Source organism: Sapajus apella, unplaced genomic scaffold, assembly GCF_009761245.1.
Source record: "Sapajus apella isolate SASKATOON/1434 unplaced genomic scaffold, GSC_monkey_1.0 scaffold2, whole genome shotgun sequence".
Taxonomy (NCBI): Eukaryota; Metazoa; Chordata; class Mammalia; order Primates; family Cebidae; genus Sapajus; species Sapajus apella.
The window spans coordinates 76,547,440-76,566,721 of NW_022436942.1; the positions used below are offsets into that span (position 1 = coordinate 76,547,440).

At 41.2% G+C, this 19,282-nt stretch overlaps 1 protein-coding gene and 1 pseudogene across 8 annotated transcripts in view; one reads left to right on the forward strand and one right to left on the reverse strand.

Annotated features, from left to right (window-relative positions):
• The window catches only part of TAOK3 (TAO kinase 3), a 204,627-nt gene extending 185,697 nt beyond the window's left edge, over window positions 1–18,930 (reverse strand). For 3 of the 8 annotated variants that reach the window (XM_032241144.1, XM_032241158.1, XM_032241163.1), the window contains exon 1: window positions 6,217–6,708. The gene's annotated coding sequence lies outside the window, so the exon portion shown is untranslated. Of the gene's footprint in view, window positions 1–5,616; window positions 6,709–18,632 lie in introns of those variants that run through there. The other 5 variants (XM_032241129.1, XM_032241121.1, XM_032241112.1 and 2 more) reach the window with 4 other exon arrangements.
• LOC116525401 lies at window positions 9,112–9,590 on the forward strand (annotated as a pseudogene).
• Window positions 18,931–19,282: the final 352 nt, after the last annotated feature.

Consider the following 19,282-nt stretch of genomic DNA (forward strand, 5'->3'; position numbering starts at 1 on the left):
GACAGGGTAGAAGTAGTATTTAAAGAAGATTCATCAGGATGAGTTGGTAGAGACTGAAATGAAGGGAGACCACTGTGGTAGTCCAGGAATGAGGCAATAAGGGTCTGAATAGGATAGGTGCACAGAGATATAGTGCATTTTTGCAGCAATGTGATGTGCCTTGAGACTATAAAGTTAGGAATTCTCAGAAACAAGGAAAATCATGAAATAATCCAGGAGCTAGCTAGGAGGCAAAGGGGTTACATTATAGATTAATGTACTAAAATTTTAAACACTAGAAGTACATTCACACAGCGAAACATTTTTTTTCCCCAAGTAGTCTACAAGGATTTTCCTTGTTTGGTTTAGTCAATTTACTGCAGGTATCCGCTAAATTTCACATCTGCTTTGCTAACACATCCCCATGAAAATCTGCTTATGTAAGAATTAGTTTTAATATTTTCAATACATCAACAAAGTTAACTGACCCATTATAAGATATGAACCCTAGAGTCTCAGAAAACAGAACAGAAAACATTCTTTATAGCGTAGTTGCCCCTTATGTGTGGGGAATATGTTCTAGGACACTCAATGAATGTATGAAACCACAGATAGTACAGGACTCTATATATACTATTTTCTTTCCTATATATACATACCTACAATGAAGCTTAATTTATAAATTAGGCACAATACTCTTGCACTTTGGAGCCATTATTAAGTAAAATTAGGGTTACCTGAACACAAGCACTGAGGTACTAAAACAGCCAATCTGATAACCAAGACAGCTGGCTACTAAGTGACGAATAGGCAGGTAGCATCTACAATGTGGATAGGCTGGACAAAGGGATAATTCATTTCCCTGGATAGAAGGAGTAGGTCAGCAGAGTTCATCACACTACTCAGAAGGGTAAGCAATATAAAACTCATGAATGAGGCCAGGAACAGTGGCTTATGCTTGTAATCCCAGCACTTTGGGAGGCCAAGGCCAGAGGATCACTTGAGGCCAGCCTGGGCAACATAACAAGACACTGTGAGATAGTTTGGCTGTGTCCCCACCCAAATCTCATCTTGAATTGTACCTCCCATAATTCCCACATGTTGTGGGAGGAACCTGGTGGTAGGTAAGTGAATCATGGGGGTGGGTCTTTCCTGTGAGGTTCTCATGATAGTGAATAACTCTCATGAGATCTGATGGTTTTATTAGAAGAAGTTTCCCTGCACAAACTCTCTTTTTTGCCTGCTGCCATCCATGTAAGATGTGACTTGCTTCTCTTTGCCTTCCACCAATGATTGTGAGGCCTCGCCAGCCATGTGGAACTGTGAGTGCGTTAAACCTTTTTCCTGTATGAATTACCCAATCTTGGAAATGTCTTTAATAGCAGCGTGAAAATGGACTAATACATCCTGCCTCTATAATTTTTTTTTTTTTTTTAATTAGCTATCTGGGAGGCTAAGGCAGGAGGGTCCCTTGAGTCTAGGAGTTTGAGTTTGCAGTGAGCTACGATCACACCACTGCACTCCAGCCTAGGTGGCAAAGTGAGATTCTGTCTCAAAATAAATAAAACAAAACACATGAATGGTTTATTTCTGCAATTTTCCATTTTAGTATTTTCAGACTACAGTTCACCATAGGTAACTAAAATCACAGAAAACAAGACTGAGGATAAGAGGTGACTATTGTATTCAAATACACATGTAAATATCTATATTGTATTGTCACCAGAACAAAAAAATTTTTTTAGCTGATCTAAAATCTTAAGACATAGTCCTAACTTTATCTGTGTAGCACACTCAGAATAAAACAAACACACTCTATTGAGAAAATAATTTTTTTTTTAGTTGGAGTCTTACTGTGTCCCCGAGGCTGGAGTGCAATGGCATGATCTCAACTCACTGCAATCTCCGCCTCCCAGGTTCAAGCCATTCTCCCGCCTCAGCCTCCAGAGTAACTGGGATTACAGGACCCTGCCACCACGCCTGGCTGATTTTTTTTTTTTTTTTTTTTTTTTTAGTAGAGACGGGGTTTCACTATGTTTGGCCAGGATTGTTTCGAACTCCTGACCTGATGATCCGCCTGCCTTGGCCTCCCAAAGTGCTGGGATTACAGGCGTGAGCCACAGCGCCCGGCCGAGAAAATAAAATTTTAAGAAATTAACAGTTCACCATGTTGTTCCTGAGTTGTTCTATTCAATTGGGAGCAAATAATCTCAATTGAAATGAAATGAAAAATGTTACTAAAGTGAAATCTGTCAGATTATATAATCATTTTGATGAATAATTACTAAATCTACAGTCAGTAGATTTGTACACAATGTGGTAAGAGGAAGGGTGTAAATAAGATCGGTGGATTTCATCCCTGTGTTCCCTGGTACTTCCTAAATACTTCTATTATCATAACACTGATTTTATTATCTACACAGAATGCCATGTGTTGTTATATCTTTCCATGATCATTTTCTGATGAAGCTGTGAATGAGAACTGAAATATCCAAAAATGGTAAAAATAAGCATAACTATTCTCACACACTGAGCTCTTCCTTTACAATATGTGGCCAAAATTGTGCTTTTCATACATTATTTCATTTAATCCTCACAACAATCCTGTGAGTGAGATAGGTACCATAATCATATCCATTTCACAGAAGAACAAACTGAAGTTTTAGGGAGGTTAAGGGATTTGTGCAAAGTCACAAAGCTAGTAGGTGGCAGACATGTTTATCTGCCACACTCTAAATCTATACTGCCAATCCCAAACCTATGTGACAGAAACCAAAAGAAAGATAAGAAGCCTAGACATGCTGCTGATCGTTTAAAGGAGTTAGGGAGGAGCATCAGTTCTAAGAATTGTGTGATACAAATGATAGATTCCTTGACTCACTTCCAACCTTTCCTTGAACTGAAAACTTGGCATTCTATTCCTGAAGGAGAATGGGACACTGCTATGTGGTAGGAATTTAACTGTCCCCTCCCTTCTTTTACTAGGGTAACTTATATTACTATTTGATGGTATTAACAGGATCTCACTGTCTTCTGAATTTGGTCACTCTTTTTTTTTTTGAGATGGAGTTTTGCTCTGTCACCCAGGTTGGAGTACAGTGGCGTGATCTTGGCTCACTGCAACCTTCACTTCCCAGGTTCAAGCGATCCTTGTGACTCAGCCTCGAATAGCTGGGATTACAGGCTTATACCACCATGTCCAGCTAATTTTTGTATTTTTAGTAGAGATGGGGCTTCCCCATGTTGGCCAGGGTGGACTCAAACTCCTGGCCTCAAGTGATACTCTCGCCTTGGCCTCCCAAAGTGCTAGGATTACAGGCATAAGCCACCATGCCCAGCCTCAATTTGGTCACATTTAAAAAATGCTATAGCAATGTGCAGTGGCTCACATCTGTAATCCCAGAGCTTTGAGAGGCTGAGACAGGAGGATTGCTTGAGGCCAGAATTGAGACCAGCCTAGGCAACACAGCAAGACTCCCTCTTTACAATAAAAGGAAACTTTTTAGCCAGGCATGGTGGCACATGCCTGTAGTCCCAGCTACTGGGGAGGTTGAGGCAGGAGGATCACTTGAGGTCAGGAGTTCAAGGCTGCAGTGAGCTATGACTGTGCCACTGCACTCCAATCTGGGTGACAGAGTGAGACTCTGTCTCTAAATAAATAAATAAGCTTCTACTTAGATCAGTCAGTTTAAGACTAACTAGGTTGGTTGGTGACATCAAAATGATTTCTTAATAGAATATTCAGTGACCAGAGCAACTTGCATAACTCCTACCAGTGAAACTAACCTTTAAAAAAATGTACTCAGTACATAAAATGTATTCATAAGATACTTCTAAAAATAACTCCCCACTGTAATTCTCTCCTTATGCATCTGGGCAGAGATGTCATATTTCCTTCACAAAGCTTCCTTTTATGTTGCAACGGTAAGAATCTCAATTTCAAGCTAAACCAGAACAATCTAGAACTATCAACTTTTTCATAAGATACGATTACTTGTATTAGTATGCTGTATTTTATATAAATTATCTAAATGTGATGGGACATCCTTACATTTTAACTCAGAACTTTTTTTAACTAGAAAATAAAGCAGTTGTAGTTTTAAATTCTGTCGTCCTTCCCCCATCTTTTTTCTGCTAACACATGGCTTTCTACAAAAGGGTCAGTGTGATCTTTGCAGACCAGAGATAAGGAATATGATCACAATAAACTATAGAAGATTAAGCACATATTAAGTAATTCAGGAGTTTAAAACTTATCATCTGTGTATAAAACAAGCAAATAGTTATAACTGGTTAAATAAACATGTACAAATTAGTAGGATGCAGTTTGTAACTTCTACTTTTCCCTTCAACAGTGTCATTTTGGAAAGCAGCCATATAATCTGCAATAATCTGTCATCATGAAGTACCACCCACTTCCTCTGCTTCACCCCCATCCAAGTTATGACTGGGATATTTCTGGACTGCTAATATAACATTCAGACAATCATAAAAGGCCTCTCTATGAAAGCTGAAATTTGTATAGTTTGTACTTTTAAGTTTTAAACATTCATAAATCTTAAGGAAAAAGCACATGATATATAACATCACATTTTAAAGATTATTTGACACTTAAAGTTTCCTTTTTCATATATTAGAAAAAATAGCCCTTACCCACCCCGTAATATCCACTGCAATGCTTCTTAAATGAAAACTCATCCTACGGATAATTATAAGACTTAATTTACACATTTAACATAAACAGTTTTATGATTTTGGATATTACAGTCACATGTTAGCCTATGCATTTAATTTAAACCTCATTCCAAGAGCCTAGTGAAGTTGGTAAAGAAATTATTGAGGTAGCTTTCCTGATTTTATAACATGTTTTGCATTAACTTTTTAACATACAAATGATGAGACATCAAACAAAAAAGTATCTATTTTCCTACTTTATCTAAATTCATTTTATGGACTACAGCAGTCATATAAATTGTTAATAACCTAATGGCTAAATGTTTTATTTTTATGCTTTACTAAGTAGCTAACCCTATGTATTAAATTTATTTAAAAAGTTACAAAACAAAATAAATGTGACCAGTCTGATTTTTCTGTCTCTAAATTTGGTATTACATTCAAGAAACTGCTCTTTCTATACTATTTTCCATTTCTGTGAATGAAGAAAAATAGGAGGCAGGCTTGTTACTTTTAAAGATCTCTCAGATGAACAGTGTGCCGTAGCTTGATTCTGAAATATTGTTTTAAAGTAATAATATCCATTAGCACAAACTGCATCCATTTGAGATGACCTTTAGTATAATTCAAGCTTTTTGTTTAAAAGACTCTTCTGACAAAATTTTGATATTTTATTTGATGCTCAGCATTTACCTTACTTATCCAGGAGAAAAAAAATAAATAAATTTGTTTTTGAAAAACTGCCACTCTTATTTGTAGAATAACAAACTACAAATTAAATAGAGCATATGAATCCAATGACTTTTGAGGTTGATTACTCTCAGCTGGACTTTGAGCTAAGGCCATAAATATTTCACATGAAATTCAACAGAGTTTACTCATTTTTTAAACAATGTTTAGACACAAACCATATTTATAATAAAACCTTAAATGTAAAATAAAATACCAATGATGCTTACTCACAGTAGATCTCAAATGCATGTCCTATATTTCCAGTTCAACATACTAAAGACTTTAAAAATTCTGTATTTAGCTACAACAATCAATACGCTTTCTCCAGAGATGGCTTCATTTAAAAAACTGCCTCTTACTCACAGGAAGGATAAAACTGAACTCAAGTTATAAGAACACCCCAGGCTATCAGCAACTTCATCCCGAGAAAGGAAGTTATTACAGACACTTAGTTTTATAAGTGAGGCTTAAAGAGAGTACTTCCTGGTCAGACAGCTAACGTCAACAGCAATTTATACAGCTTTGCATTTCGACATTTTAGAAAGAACTCTCTAAAAATTTTTCCAGAATTCTGCCCCCCAGTACCTACAAAAGAGGAAAACTTGCTCAAGCTAATCTTATATAAAAATCTATGAAATTCTATCACTGCTCACGGTTATGGTATGAAGCAGATATCAGAAGTGGTTACTACGATTGATAATGATATCAGCTTAAGTTTTACTTATTTTACACTTATGTACCCTCCACTCTCCCTTTCTGCATGCCAGAGTAAGGTTTCATGGAACACAGTATTACAAAGAAAAGAACCAACTTACTCACAGGACAACTCACCATTTCCTTGGTAATGAAGAAAAGGCAATCATTCCCGTTTTAATTTTCAAATTGAAAGTTAATTCTCTTTTAAACTTATATATTAAAAAATCTCCAAGAAACTTTGTACAATGCTAAAAAGGAACTGCAGATAAAAACAGCGTGACCTTGGTGCCACACGTTACTATCAGTATTGCAAGCTGAAGTATTTCCTGTTACAACGCCCATTGGTTCCCACAGGTGCAAGTGCCTATGGGTGGTGGCAATTTACCCTTCCTTTTGTAAGAGATCCACTAAAGGAGATTTAAGATTGGCACAATCAATGCTAGGACCTATTAGGACAGAACTACCTTGGGCTAATATTGAGAGATGCCCAAACTAGGCTGATTGTGAATTGATGACTACCTAATTCAAAAAACCTGTATAAAATTTATTTCAATACTTTCATTATTTTCTAAGATGCACTATTATTAAGAATCTATGTGGCCAGGTGCAGTGGCTCCACACTTGTAATCCCAGCACTTTGGGAGGCCGAGGCAGGTGGATCATCTGAGATCAGGAGTTCAAGACCAGTCTGGCCAACACAGTGAAACCCCACCTCTAATAAAAATACAAAAATTATCTGGGTGTGGCGGTGGGTGCCCGTAATCTCAGCTACTCTGGAGGCAGGAGAATCCCTTGAACCTGGGAGGTGGAGGTTGCAGTGTGCCGAGATCGCACCACTGCACTCCAGCCTGGGCGACAAAGCGAGACTCCGTCTCAAAAAAAAAAAAAAAAAGTGTGTGATTTCACTCAACAAATACTTACTAATTGGCTTCTCTGTGCAGGGCACTGTTCTAGGCACTAGGAATACAATAATGAACAAAATAAAGTCCCTGTGGTTATTCATATACTAGTTAGTGAACTTTAGAGGATTTCACAATCAATAAGGAAACTTCCATAAAGGCAGAGACTAAAGAAATTTGTATGGAAATTTGGAAACTCAATTGTAGTTAGTGTAGCTACTAAGCAGCATCGTAATAAGTGGTCACCACTTTAAACCTAAACAGAACTTTTCCAGAAACTGTCACATAGAAGTAGGGTTTTTTATGTTTTAATTGTTTTAAAAAGGCCATGTTGGAGGTAAAAGCCTATGTTCCAGCAGGGAAAAGGAAAACTTCTCACTATGAATCACTTTTAATTCAGGCTTAAAACACATTTCAAACCCAATTATTTGTACATGCAGAATACTGATAACAACCCCAAATTAACATCAGAAGCTTGATTTGACCAATTTTCAGGGTCAATATCAGCCTCTAAGCAAAAAAAGTGAAGTTGTTTTTCAAGGGATAATGCCCCCATACTGAATTTTATTATTATTTTGGTCTTACTAGACTTTAATGCCTAAGAGCCATGTTGTCACGCTTCCATTAGACTTTGTTACAGTGAACAGAGTTTTCTTAGGCTTTAGCCAGGATGAGATACAGTCATCTTGCATGTATGGTATGGTGGTAGGAATGGTTTCCATCTGTATTTAATGAAATAAAAATATAGTAAATTCAAGGCTGCTCCAAGAAAAATGTAAGACCCTGAGAATAGAATGTGCAGATGAATTTTACTCTTCCAAGCTATCATTTACTTCCTTGGGATTTTTTTTCTTTTATTTTTTGAGACAGAGTCTCACTCTGTCATCCAGGCTGGAGGGCAGTGGAGGGATCTTGGCTCACTGCAACCTCCGCCTCCCTGGTTCAAGCCATTCTTGTTCCTCAGCCTCCAAGTAGCTGAGATTACAGGTGTGCATCACCATACCCAGCCCATTTTTGTATTTTTAGTAGAGATGCAGTTTCACCACGTTGGCCAGGCTGGTCTTGAACTAACGACCTTGAGTGACTCGCCTGCCCCAGCCTCCCAAAGTGGTTGGATTACAGGTATGAGCCACGGTGCCCGGCTAGGATTTTATTTCTTAATTATTATTTTTGAAATTTCAACTTGTATTTTAGATACAGGGGATACATATACAGTATTGTGACACGGGAATACTGCATGATGTCAAGGTTTGGGGTACGGTTCCCATCACCTAGGGAGTGAGTATAGTACCCAAAAGGTAGTTTTTCAAACTACTGATAAAAAATAAAAAATTAGCTGGGTGCAATGGCTCATGCCTGTAATCCCAGCACTTTGGGAGGCCGAGGCAGGCAGATCACCTGAGGTCGGGAGTTTGAGACCAGCCTGACCAACATGGAGAAACCCCGTCTCTACTAAAAATACAAAATTAGCTGGGTGTGGTTGCGCATGCCTGGAATCCCAGCTACTCAGGAGGCTGAGGGAGGAGAATTGCTTGAACCCAGGAGGCGGAGGTTGCAGTGAGCCAAGATCATGCCATTGCACTCCAGCCTGGGCAACAAGAGTGAAACTCTGTCTCAAAAAAACAAATATATATGTATGTATGTATGTATGTGTGTGTGTGTGTGTTAAAAATTAAAACAACAACAACAACAACAACAAAAAACCAGATGCTGGTGAGGCTACAGAGAAAAGGGACCACTTATGCACTGATGGTGGGAATGAATGTAAATTAGTCCAGCCACTGTGGAAAGCAGTCTGGAGACTTCCTTATTTTTGAAATAATGAAATCTTTTTAGCCAACAAATCAGAGGAACTCTCAAAGTCAAATTTCTCTATTTAGTCAGTCAAGAAATATTTATTGAGCAACTACTAACTGCCAGGCACTGTTCTATGAGTTGGGAATATAGCAATTAATAAAACAAAACTTGCTTTCATAGACCCTAAAATTTAGGGGGGTCCAATCTTTTGGCTTCCCTGGGCCACACTGGAAGACAAAGAATTGTCTTGGGTGACACATAAAATACAGTAATACTAACAATAGCTAATAGGCTAAAAATAAAACAACTGCTTTTTTCCTCTCTGACTGTGTAAGGATAGGCCGCCATCATGAATGACACAGTAACTATCCGCACTAGAAAGTTCATGACCAACCAACTGCTTCAGAGGAAACAAATGGTCATTGATGTCCTTCACCCCAGGAAGGCAACAGTGCCTAAGACAGAAATTCAGGAAAAACCAGCCAAAATGTACAAGACCACACCGGATGTCATCTTTGTATTTGGATTCAGAACTCATTTTGGTGGTGGCAAGACAACTGACTTTGGCATGATTTATGATTCCCTGGATTATGCAAAGAAAAATGAACCCAAACATAGACTTGCAAGACATGGCCTGTATGAGAAGAAAAAGACCTCAAGAAAGCAACGAAAGGAACGCAAGAACAGAATGAAGGAAGTCAGGGGGACTGCAAAGGCCAATGTTGGCGCAGGCAAAAAGTGAGCTGGAGATTGGATCACAGCCGAAGGAGTAAAGGTGCTGCAATGATGTTATCTTTGGCCGTTGTGGATTTTTCACGAGAAGCTTAGTAAACTAAAAACTTTGGTATGAAAAATAATAATAATTTTTTTAAAAAAAGGTCCGTGCATAAATCTCATAATATTTTAAGAAAGTTTACGAATTTGTGTTGTGCCCCATTCAAAGCCATCCTGGGCTGCATGTAGCCTGCGGGCTATGGGATGTACAAGTTTGCATGTAGGGATGTAAGACAAACAAGCAAAATATTTGGCATGTGAGAAGGTGGTAAGTGCTATGGAGAAGAATACAGTAGGAAAGATGGAACAATACGTTTATTTGTTCACAGTCACAAATTGCCTACATCACACAGTAAGAAAAATTGCTTTGGAAGAACAGAGTGCTAAGCCTCCCTCTCCCAGGCTCTACCTCTGACTCAAGTAAACAACCACCTTCTGCTGCAAATGACAGTCTTATTTCAATTGTTGCTAACAGCTAGCGAAAGGAAAACAGAAAAAAAAAAAAAAAAAAAAAAAAAAGGAAAACAGGCCAGGTGCCCAGTGGCTCATGCCTGTAATCCCAGCACTTTGGAAAGTCAAGGCAGATGGATCACCTGAGGTCAGGAGTTTGAGACCAGCCTAGCTAAGACGGCAAAAACCCATCTCTATCAAAAACGCAACAAACTAGCCAGGTGTGGTGGCATGCTCCTGTAGTCCCAGCTAACTGGGGGGCTGAGGCAAGAGAATTGCTTGAACCAAGAAGGCAGACGTTGCAGTGAGCCGGGATTGCACCACTGCACTCCAGCCTGGGCAACAGAGCAAGCCTCTGACTCAAAAAAAGAAGGAAAGAAAGAAAGAGACAGGAAAAGAAACTTTCAAATACCAATCTGATAAAAATACCACTTAAGGAAATAAAATAACAAATCCCAAACACTGAGTCAAAAGCCGCTTTAGAGAATATTATCAATGTTAAAAATGAACATACAAGTTTCCATATTCTTGCTACCACTGGCATCAAATTTACTAACTGCCAGGGTCACAAGTGAATTCTTCTCTTAGGAATCTACATTATCTTCACGGGCAGGAATAGAATCTTATAATTGCACAAAAAATTGTATGTATAATCATATTTAAATATTATTTTGAACCTAAAGTAAGTATTTAAATTTCATACAACTCAACAATCAAGATACTAGTTGCAAGACACTAGGTTAGATGTATAAGATACTGCCCTTTTAAGAATGTGGACATCCAAGATGGATTAGACAAGTACAAATCCCATAAAGTAATATTAGAGAGAATATCATATAGTAAGAAAAAGTACAAATTGTGTATTTAGGGTATTCAAAGGAGAGAGTAGCAAGGAGGAAAATCAGAGACGGACTCATGAAAGATGGCATGAGAGGTAGTTTTGGACAATGAGGAACAGAAGGCATACTAGGTGAAAGAAATGGAACAAAAACCTGAATGTGGCACATCAGTAAGCACTTGGCTAGTAAGAAGGCCAGTCTGATCAGGGCAAAGTGTGTGTGTGTGTGTGTGTGCGCATGAGAGACACAGAAAGAGAAACAGGCTGGTAGGAGCCTAAAAACAGGTTTATAAATCTGTACTGGGTTTAGTAGGCCATGGGGAATTACTAACGGTTTTAAACATGTCAGTGTCGAAATCAGAGCCACACTTTAGGGAGAATAAGAGAGTAACAGTGGGCTGGGTATGGTGGTTCATGCCTGTAATCCCAGTACTTTGGGAGGCCGAGATGGGCGGATCACGAGGTCAGGAGTTCAAGACCAGTCTGGCCAACATAGCGAAACCCCGTCTCTACTAAAAACACAAAAATTAACCAGGCATGTTGGCGCATGCCTGTAATCCCAGCTACTCTAGAGGCTGAGGCAGGAGAATTGTTTGAACCCAGGAGGCGGAAGTTGCAGTGAGCCAAGATCTCACTACTGCACTTCAGCCTGGGTTACAGAGCAGGACTCTATTTCAAAAAATAATAAACAGCTACCATTAAGTACTTCCTATGTGTCACTGTGCTTGGCACTTTAAAAAAATCACTTCATTTATTCCTTTCACAGATCCTGAGAGGTCTGGATTCTTAGTTGACAGTTGAGAGAACTGAGAGCTTTAATCAAGACTTAAGTAACTGCCTAGGGTCAGGCGGCAGACATAGTAATGGAGCCAGAATAGGTGCCTAGATCCTTCCCAGTCTAAGGCCCTCTCTCCTTCCACTGCATCTTGCTGTTTTTTACGTAGCGGATGAATAAAGCTAACATTTATTCTTATGTTCAAAAGGAATCACTGTCTCTTTTTAATTTTTTTTTTTATTTTTAGACAGGGTTTCACTCTGTCACCCAGGCTAGAATGCAGTAGCATGATCATGGCTTATACAACCTCCATCTTCCAGGCTCAAGTGATCCTCCCACCCCAGCCTCCTGAAGAGCTGGGATTAGAGGCAAGCAACACCACGCCCAGCTAATTTTTGTATTTTTTGTAGAGATGGGGGGTTTCACTATGTTGCCCAGGCTGGTCTTGAAATCCTGGGCTTAAGCAATACTCCTGTATCAGCCTCCCAAAGTGCTGGGATTATAGATGTGCCCATTGTCTCTTTAATACCATATACATATATATATGTATTAAAGCCCTCAATGAGGATAAGAAACAAACTGTGGACATAAATACAATTGACTAGTTTGCTGATCGTTAATTAATTCATTCAATTCTCATTTATTGAGCATCCTTCACACTTTTTGCTTCATACTATATGCTTAGCATGGGAATGCAGAGATGAATAAAACCCATCTCTGTCCTCAAAAGCTAGTAAATAACATATGTAAACAGAAAACTGGTATAAAACAACATTAGAGAATTTTGCCAAGAGACAATGGAGGCATATTATTATAATTTTAAATCTGTGCTATTAAATCATGGCCTAGGTCGTTTAAAAACTGTGTGTGTGTGGCTTTTGAAAGTATTCACGTATTTACACATACACACCCTTCAGAAACTAAAAGCTAATGTTCAGAACAGAATAGAAGTTGGCCATGGGCTGGATGCAGTGGCTCACATCTGTAATCCCAGCACTTTGGGGAGGCCAAGGCGGGAAGATCACCTGACGTCAGGAGTTCAAGACCAGCCTGGCCAACATGGAAAAAGCCTGTCTCTATTAAAAATTCAAAAATTAGCTGAGTGTGGCGGTGGGCACATGTAATCCCAGCTACTCGGGAGGCTGAGGTAGGAGAATCGCTCGAACCCAGGAGGTGGAGGTTACAGTGAGCCGAGATCGTGCCACTGCACTCCAGCCTGGGCAACGGAGCGAGACTACATCTCAATAAATAAATAAATAATAATTTAAAAAGAAAATTGGCCATGAACTATGATTCTGTTTAGTGTGTCTACTGCCAAGACTAATTATTTGTGTATCTAAGAAAGCATTCTGTCTTGATTAGTGCCATCTATTATAATGGGTAAATAAAACATTTGAATTGTCATAGCCTGGATTGCCATGGATAAGCCAGTATCATTAGAAACTGAAAGACATAAAAATAAATATATACTGCGTAGACTCCTTATTTGACTGGAAATAAGATTCTCTTGTTGACACTTAAAAATAGCAGAAGAAAGTAAAATTGATCCTTTCAATGAGTACTCTGATAACTGACTACAACATTAATATAAAGTATACAATGTGAGGTTGATTCTACTACCTATCACTTCACCGAGGCCAGAGGTGAAGTGAAAGGGCCCAGAACACTAGATTCCAGCATGTAAATTCCTACTGCTAGGAGTTAAAGTCACTTGGATCACACCTCTTTATTTAATAGAACTAGGTTTTGCTAAGTATAAAATGTTTATTTCAGGTCAGGTACAGTATCTTACACCTGCAGCCCCAGCACTTTGAGAGGCCAAGGTGGGCAAATCACTTGAGGCCAGGAGTTCGAGACCAGCCTGACCAACCAACATGGTGAAACCCCATCTCTACTAAAATTACCAAAATTAGCTTGGTGTGGTGGTGGGCACCTGTAATCCCAGCTATCGGAGAGGCGGAGATTGCAGTAAATGAGACTGAGCCACTGAATTCCAGCCTGGGCAAAGGAGTAAGACTCTGTCTCAAAAACAACAACAACAAAAATGTTTATTCCAAGCCATCTTCCTTTTCTCACACACTCTAGGGATTAGAAATGTGTATTTATGAGGCAGTGACAAATGGTTAGAAGACTAATCCCCGATAACAAAGAAATTGGCCCCTAAGTCATTCAGTTGCCAAGGAAGTAGCCCTTTAATTTGCAAAGTATAAATAACTTAGAAAGATCTTAAATATATTTCAATATCCCTAACAAATCTCAAGTCAGACAGGAAAAAATATATTAAGTTGATTTATAAAGCAGATAACTTTAACAACATATGTCTGGAACAATAAAATTTATCAATTTCATTCTACCAGTTATCATACAAATTTGAAATAGTTTTTTTTTTTTTTTTAATTTGGTGCTTGTAGCTTGGAAATGAGGGGGATCACATTTTGGCCCATAAATTCAATAAAACTAATCTATAATTATAGGTGGAGATAAATATCGCTTATATTTCTTTCACTTAGCTGAGCCTAAGAAACAGTAAAACAAAACTTTTAATATAGCTTACAAATAATAAAGCAACCAATTAAATGGGCGATAAAGCTAAATTATCACAAATTAAATTCCCTATGCTGATATGCAATTTTATAATATCCCACAAATTAAAAATATAAATTAAAAAAAAAAAAAGAAAAAGTCCCCCCCGCAAAAAATTCAAAAACTATCCATTCTAATTGACAGGAATCTCTCATTGAAGACAAACTGAAAAGTCATCTTTTTTGGGAGAGTCACAAAATCCTTCCTCCCACTCTCCCTTCTTTTTTTGGTGGGGGAGGGGGTGGCGGCGGCATGGGTAACAAAATGAAAACTAGGGAAACAATTATTTTTTAAAAAGAGTCTTTTAACTAAGACTATCTTTTAAAAAAAGTACCAACAGTTTTCATTTATTCCCCTATACTACTGAAATCAACAAATATGAATACTGGCAAGCAATGAGAGCGTTTATTCAGGTTGGCTTAAGCATTACACCAAATTAGAAACCAAGGTAGTCTCTACGATTATAATGGTTTGCCTGTGTATGACTCCAGTAGTATGGAGAGTGTAAAATATGTTATTGTATATAGTGGGCTGTATTTGCATCATTTGCATCCTGCCACACAAAAACTGGAAACAGTTTGAGAATCAAAAAGAACTTGCAATGTGCGGTTGTTGTAAGCATTCATATGGAACTATAAGGCTCCATCTTAATGTCTTCTTTTGTTGTTGTTGTTGTTGTTGTTGTTTTAATAGAAAATGAACAGTTTAAATGAACAAAGGAGCTGGGCACAGTGGGCTTATTATGCCTGTAATCCCAGCACTTTGGGAGGCGGAGGCCGATGCATTGCTTGAGCTCGGGAGTTTGAGACCAGCCTGGGCAATGTGGTGAAACTCCATCTCTAGTAAAAATACAAAAAAAAAAAAAAAAAAAAAAAAAAAAGCAAGAAAAAAAAGCCGGGCATGATGGTATGCACCTGTGGTCCCAGCTACTAGGGAGGTTGAGGCAAGAGGATCACTTGATCCCGTGGGGCAGAGGCTGCATGCAGTGAGAGGAGATCCCACTACTGCACTCCAACCTGGGTGACAGAGCTACACCCTGTCTCAAATAAATAAATAAATAAACAAACAAACAAGTAAAGGTATCATAATTTCACACATTTTTAGCTTCTCGTAATGTAGTTTTAATTTTTTGAAACAAATGAAAAAAAAATTTCACAGAATCCCTACTCTCCTAATCCTCCGGGGAATGAAGTTATTATAGGCCTTTCCTAGCACTAAAAATTCTACTGCAATGAATCTCTCTTTAAGGTCTCTGGATCAACACCATAACATAATGTGGTTGAAATGACTGCCTTAGTAATCACTTAGGGGAGTATCAGAGCACTTTCTTTTCTTATAAGGAAATAAATTTAATGTTTTGTCTTGAGAAATGACCAGTTGTACCAGTCAGAAATGAGCTTACAAGTATGGTGAAAGCTTCTCTGCTCAAATATTTCTATTACTTTGTAAAGTTATTGGTATTGAGATTCTCAATCCTTCCACAGACTATTTCATACATTATATGCATTGCAAAATGAATATATGCACCTTTCTAAATACCCTTTGAGTCAACTGACCTTATTTTTATTTGAAATCTACATAGCATTCTGAAAAAATAATTTTAATGTAAAAAAATTACACTCACATCTAAAATATAGTGTCTCACATTTTAAATCTGTATTTTCTATTGTTGTTCCTCTCATCTGTATAATTTCTATTTCTCAGGAGACGACTTCTAGTTAGTGGAATTTTCATAACCACATCAAGCTCCACGCTCTTTGAAGTCATATAAGAACTGCTCTGTATCAGGTAATGTCAAATAAACTCCCTAAACAGTGCATGTCCTCTGCTTATCACCCTGATAAAAAATTACTTCAGTAATTTTTGCCTTGGATTTACACAGCAGTTATGTGTAAGGCATCTACATTATATCTTTAGGAAATTATACATTCCTTTATTCCTCTTAGTTGAAACTGACCATATTAAACACTGGCAAAAGACTTCTAATAAAACACATTCTAAATTTGAAACAAAGGCGATATCTAAATAACCGACATTATATATTAATTACATTACCCACTATTTTCCTAAAACCATCATTTTCTATGTCTGGTTCTATCAAAAAGAAACCAGTCCAAGAGAAGATGCGAGACACAACCTATAAACATTGAAAAGGAGGTTTTAAACATTCAAATACGAAACTGCTGGGTACAACTACAACAAAGCATGTACATTTGAGTTTGAAAGGTAGGTAGGGCAGTATTAGCATATGCTAAGTACTGTGAAGGACTAGCCTGATCTTTAGTTCAATTTTCACATCCCTCAGATTAGGCATCTGTCCCCCAAATCCTGCCCCCTATTGCTTCCCACTATTTGTTTCAACCTTTTAATAGATACCCACTTGCCTCCCACCAGGACATACAGTGTCTGGTTTAAATAAGTTTATATCTCTCCTTAACTTGCCCTGGAATTATGCCTAAAGCTCCATCCTGGTAGCTTTCAGGATAAGAAATCTAATTGGAGGCCGGGCGAGGTGGCTCAAGCCTGTAATCCCAGCACTTTGGGAGGCCAAGGCGGGTGGATCACGAGGTCAAGAGATCGAGACCATTCTGGTCAACATGGTGAAACCCCGTCTCTACTAAAAAATACAAAAAATCAGCTGGGCATGGTGGCGCTTGCCTGTAATCCCATCTACTCAGGAGGCTGAGGCAGGAGAATTGCCTGCCTGGGTAACAAGAGCGAAACTCGGTCTCAAAAAAAAAAAAAAAAGAAATCTAATTGGAAAGAACTCTTAGTTATGCGACCCCAAAACCTCTTTTGAAAATTTAGTTTGACCTTACAACTATCTCCAACAGATCAAAGTTAAACAGTCCGGATTCCAAACTAGTATAGTTCCTTTAAATCTACATGGTAAACATTGATACTGATACGCTGCCAAATCTGACAAAGTTTCTTAGCTCCTCTAGTTAAAATGAAAAACCAGTAGTCCAGGAAAATACAAGGGTCTATCAAAGAAATATTCTCATTCATCTAAAACACAGGTCTCCAAAAGGATCCCTGTCCCTTTCAACTTCTTGCGGTGGGGGAAGTTGGGGAGGTTTGAAGAAGCCCCTTCTAACTTTTCACCTGACCTTTTTATTAAGCCCCTCGCTTTCAAGTCATCCACATCAAACTCTAAGGAACGAATGGGAAGCCAGTGGGCCAGTGAGAAGAGGTCAGGCTGCGCAGGTCTCTAGATCATTCCAAGATCTTTGACGTGCTGCCAGCCCCACCAGCCCCTCGAGCCCCTCCAGCCTGTGCGTTCCACTTCAGAAATGTTTCTTACATAGTCCTGCTCCAGAGTTCCCCCGGGAGCCCTGGGGGCTCATACTCCACCAGGGTCGCCGATGCCAGACCCTGGGAGAACGTCCCCGCTCCACTCATCCGCGCTGCCGCCGGTTCCCACTTGCCCGACGCCGCTACAGCGATCCAGGCTCCCCGCCGCGGCCGTTCGGGGCGGGGGGACTCCCGCAACTCAGCGCGCTCGAACCCTTACGCCGGGCCCCCGCTGTGCTAACTGGGGGCCCGACCCGCACCCCGGGTGCAACACTCCTCCCTCGGGGTCCGCGCCTGCACCCTACGCTCAAAGCCCCTCTCGGGGTCCCACGCTCGCACGCGCGTCCCGAGCCCTCTGGGGGTGCCCTCCTCTCTGTCCTATCCCTTCTCGGAGTCCCCCTGCTAACACCCGCTGTCGCAGCCGCTCTCCGGGTGTCCTGCCCTCAGCTCCGCTGTTCCAGCCCAGCGCCTCTCCGGGACCCCTCTTCTCCTCCCGCTGTCCCGGCGCTACCTGGGGTCCTCTCACACTCTCAGTTCTAAGCCCTCTGGGAATCCCCAGTCTTCACATCCCCTGACCGGTCCCCTCTTTCCAGACCCTCTGTCCCGGCTCCTCTCAGGGTCTCCTCCCCTCACCTGGGAGTCTCCTCTCCCCGGGCACTCTCCCAGCCCCTCTCGAGGTCTCCATCTCCACTCTCAGTGCCGGCCCCTCTCGGGGACCCTTCCCCTCACCCCGCTGTCCTGGACCATTTCTGGGACCTGGCCCCTCAGGGGGACCCCTCCCCTCACTCCCCTATCCTAGTGCCTCCTGAGGCACCCGCCCTCACCCCGATACCTCAGCCCCTCCCCGGGGCCCCTCCTCTCACGCGCACTGTCCCGGCCCCTCTGGGAGACCCCTCCCTTCAGACTCTCAGCCTTGCACCCTCTCGGAGTCCCCTCCACTCAGACCCACAGCCTCGGTCCCTCTCGGGGTCCCCTCTCCTCACCCGGAGTCTCGGTCCCTCTCGGGGTCTCCTCTCCACAGTCCGCACTGTCGAGCGCGCTCCCGGAACTCCCCTCACTCGGGTCCCCCGCGCCCTCACTCCTCCCAGGGTCCCGCCGCCTCGGCTCCCGCTGTCACTGCCCCGCGCCCCGGTGCTCTCACCTCAGACCTGCTGTCACCACCCCCGGGCCCCGCACCGCTGCCGCCGCTTCCTCTCCCACACTTGTTCCTGAGTCGCTCTCCTGTGGCTTGTCCCCCGGCGGATCCCTAGGTCCGGTAGCTGAGTGCCGGATCCGGCTGTGCAGAGCCTCTGCTTGAGGTTTCCGCGTCGCGTCCCACTCTCCACGCAGGACCCCGCCGCCCGGAGCCACACGGACCCTCTCGCGGCCGCCGCTGCTGCTGCTGTCCGAGGTGCGGCTCCTGCCAGGGATGGCCAATCGCACCCGACTGCGCCGAGCACGCCCCGCCCCACCATCTCAGTCCGCCCGCCCCCTGCCCCGGACCACGCCCCCAGCCTGGCTCCGATAGGCTCTCTACTGACTTTCCCTGATCGCGGGGCACAGGGCCGGAGCCGTATATAGGTATTTGACTGAAGGAGCCTGGGAAGCCGAGAGGTCGATGGAGCCCGAAGATTGGCGGAGTGTCGGTGGGCGGAACAGGGCGGGGCGGGGTTTCCTCAGACACGGAAGACCTTGCAACTCTAGTAACTCACTGGCCCGCCTGGGGTGCGGTCAGTCTTGTTTGTGCTGCTTTCGGGTCAAGGTTCATGGCGCTTCTCCCTACGCCTTTACTTTTTTTGGGAGATTCCCATG